We start from the raw sequence: 4095 nt of genomic DNA, 5'->3' as shown, positions 1-4095 counted from the left end.
CACCACTTAATCTTTTGACTGATGAACATCTTCAGGACCTCTTTCTGAAGTTATTGCTTTCTCTGGTCCTACTCTTTAAAGTATTTAACACCCTTAAATCTCTAAAACAACACCCTTAAATCTCTAAAACCACACTTAGGATATCTGCTGGTTTTCTATCAATATTGTGTCTCGGTGGTTGCTCGGAACCAGACACCTTTGGGCTTCTGGCCTTTATACAGTTTTATCAGTCACAGAGGGAGACCTGTGCCTGACATTGGCTTACAAATCATGCAGCAACACCTCTAGAAGATGACCTGTCAAGCTCCTTGGTGCCTGAGGGATATCATCTATACCACCTGCACAGGAGCTGAATGTATAGGTGTTCATTCTTAGCAGCTGAATTAAAGGCATTTCACCAGTTAAATGACAACAATGTGTGGACAGAAGCTTCAGGATCAGTACAAAAGAAAATTTCATCCTCAAGATCCTGGTAAATGGCAGAAGTGTACATGGTTATCGGGGAGGGAGGTATGAAGATTTACATTTTTGCTTTGTAAAGAAATTTTGAAGAGTCTTCAATGTCTTTAAAAATACAGCTGTATCTTAGAAACTACAGCTTGAATTAATTCATGAACAGTCATGCTCGTCAGCTATTTGTGAATATAAAACTCTTCACAAGAACATACATATCCAGTATGGGATAAAGATCAGAGGCGAAAGTTATGTTCAGGTGGCAGAAAGCAAAAGGTTAACCATTTCTTAACTTGTCACAGGTGTGGCACGGAGGCTTACAAAGCTCTGCCACATCACTGTTTTGGTTTTCATCTCATGTTCATTTTTTCTGTTTTTTTCTTTTTTTTCCTCTAACTGCTTTATCTAGATGGGGGTGATAGTCTGCCATTTAGTCTGCACATTGCTTCCATTGATGTCCTACTTATCAGGGACACTCTATTTAAGAGTTAAAAATCTGACCTAACTGTTATTCACATATCCTTCCTGTGTGTTGGCTACCTCCACACCCATACACAATCCCCCTGCCTGTACCTTTCCCCCCACCTCTTCCTTTCTCCCCAGTTTTCCTGTTTGATTCTCGTAATAGTCCCATTTTCCAGTTCTAGCTCACTCTCAGATTTGTTTTGTGTCAATGAACAGCAAAACCCCATTTGCTCCTCACACTATCATCTTCAGAGTCCTTCACCAGTGGAAAAAGAGACTTCTGGTGTAAGAAGCTGCCAAGCCATCGTAACCAAACCAGTACTCAGCCCACATGGCCATCTGTATCGAGACAGATTCAGGCTTATATTTTAATGAAGTACTTTACTTTAGAGGATTTGATGTTTTGCTGGGCTGGGAGTTCTGGGAGGGTGAGAAGACTTCGGTTAGCAGGGAGAGCCTCACAGAACATATTCATACAACCTCATTATGCTCCTTGGGGCTGGCTACAGTCACTGGGAATTATCTCCATGTGCCCTAACTACTATAGCAGTTATTTCTTCACTGTGTCATGGAGAATAGACAGCTCTAATTTATACACCAACAATTCTGAGGATTTAAGTCATGGAGCTTAGAACAAGGGATGAATTGTTAAGGTCAAGCATTTTTAGCAAAAAAAACCAGACAGCTGTAGCCACAGAAAAATACTACGTGACCTTGTAATTGATATATGTGTTCCTTCAAAAAGAAAGACAAAAACTCCCAAAACTTGGAATAAATGAAGTTTCACTTTAAATATAGTATCACCACACCTGTATGCCTTTCACATTTTAGTTAGTAAACATTGAAAAATTTCTTATGTTTCTTTTTAAAAGTTGTCCTTTATATGACATGTGGGGTGTGACTACTGATAGCACTGGTGGCAGGAATCACAAGTGTGGCTTACTCAGAAGAAAAGTGAAGCAGCTTTATTCATTGCAAAGGTTATGGCAACCACCAACATCCTACTGCCACTATCCATGCAATGTGTTTATCTGCCTTTTCAAGGAAGGATTTATTTTCCTGTTCTCATCCATTACCGGGTACATCAGCTGTTGCTTATTGTAATCCTCTTCTGTGAACTCATACCACAAAAAGAAGCTTGCATATCCCTTCAAGAATTTCTGCCAGACTTTACCTCCTTCACCTGGGACACTCATCCTGTTCACTCCCTTCCCTTCCTTTCTCTAGACAATGTTATTCCGTGAACTGAATGAGCTCTGAACTTTGTTTTGCACCAATAGATGTAAAACTAGCTAACATCCAGCAAAGAGAAATAAACACTAGAAAGGACCCACACTACCACAGATGCTTTTGGTGCTCCACCAGTCTGTAGGGTCACTCCTGGGATTCAGTCACAAAAAGCAAAGGTCAGTGGCTGGTGTGTGTAGATCATTAGGTCTAGACCTGGAATTCATAAACCTACCAGTAAAGAAAAATTGTCTGAAGATGCCTTGTTTTCTTTTCCTGCCTATGAGTCTGCTGTGGTCTTGTTGGAAAACCTCTGGACATGTGAATCCTCAAGGGGACTTGCTCCCCGGTGGAGTTTAGTGGGCTGATAGAGAAGTTGACTCCCCTGCTACGCTGCCTGACAAAGACTGAGGTAGAGAGTCAGGTGAAATGCTTGCCATTGGATGAACAGAAGATAAATGTGCTCTATCACTCCATTGTGTTTATTGATCACACTCAGGTTGTGCTAGCTGGAAAACAAACAGCCCAGAAATCTAAGACAAGAACAATCTTTATACATCTCTGTATATATGAAATATAGTTTTGGAAACTTCATCAATATAATGAAAACTTTACACAGGTTGGACAGTATTATTCCTACTCGTGTGGAAGGCTCTTGTACTGTAAACATCTGCATCCGTTGCTGCATCTCTGCGAATAAATCACACAACGCTCCAGATTTCGTATTTTAACAATCCTCTTTTCCTATTGTATGGCTGGGAGGGACTTCCTACATTTCATGTAATCAACATACAAATGTGAGAGCTTCCCATAAAATCCTGCAGTAAACAAGATATCTTTGCTCTAAACAGATTTCATCCAGTAACAATTCACTATAAATGCAGCTAGCATCAACAAACTGTTATTTTCACTCATGTTCCTCTAACATCTTTTTCCTCGTATAGAACAACACCAGAAGATTGCTGTTATTTGTCCCCAGATTGAGGTATTTAAGTAAAGCTAAAGACACTGTCTGCCAATAATGACAGCACTCTGGGAGTCAACTATATTCTTTTTCACAGTAAATGTAAAGAAGTAAATGGAATTACAATTGGAATCAATTGGATTCATTAAGAGTAGTTCACAAGTATTGCAGAAAACTGAAATTGGGATAGGTTATTAGAAGTTTACTACATGAGATAAAAAGAAATTTTACAGAAGCTATGTTTCCTGAAGTGTACTAACAGAGTATAGATAATACAGATTTTTAGCATGTTATTTAAACAGTTGTCCCAAAGATTGACCCAGCCACCATGTTAGAAAGGAAGAACAAATTACAGGGGAACTTCCAATTTTAAGAGTGCAGAAATTCCTACTTGCTAGTTGTCAGTGCTGAAGATAGGGATAATAACATGATAAAGAAGCTATAAAAGCAGTAAAAAAAAAATAAATCTTCACCCGACAGATTTAAGCTGTGTAAGACTGGGTTATGGCAATGAATCTCACTAGGCATTTACACAATGCAGATTAAAATATATACTGACCTGATTCATAAGATGCTGTTTTGAGAGTAATACTTTCAGAAACAGGTTTTTTAGTTTCTAAGTGTTCTTACCAAGGGATAAAAGAACAAAGTAGATGCTCAGAGACAAATGTCAATGGTAACTTGGGCTCCAAGCTGGCACAAAATTAGAATGGTTTAAGACTGGAATCAACAGTTGGCAGAGCAATAAGAGGGTGACAAAATAGGTTGATTTATTTTAAAGGGAACCTAAATGTGTTAATGCTGACAGTTGACAGTGAAAATACTGCTGAAAATTCAGTGTGAGACAGAGGTTTTCTCGATAGCCACAGGATGTCCTTGGAACAGAGTCTGCATCTCAATGAGTTGGATGCCACTTGCAGTACATTAGAAAGAAATTAGTTAGGGTTGAACATAATTATAATGTCAGGGTCGTTTCTAGTCTGAGA

The sequence above is a fragment of the Athene noctua genome, chromosome 4 (assembly GCF_965140245.1).
Source record: "Athene noctua chromosome 4, bAthNoc1.hap1.1, whole genome shotgun sequence".
Classification (NCBI taxonomy): domain Eukaryota; kingdom Metazoa; phylum Chordata; class Aves; order Strigiformes; family Strigidae; genus Athene; species Athene noctua.
This window is presented reverse-complemented; position numbering follows the sequence as displayed.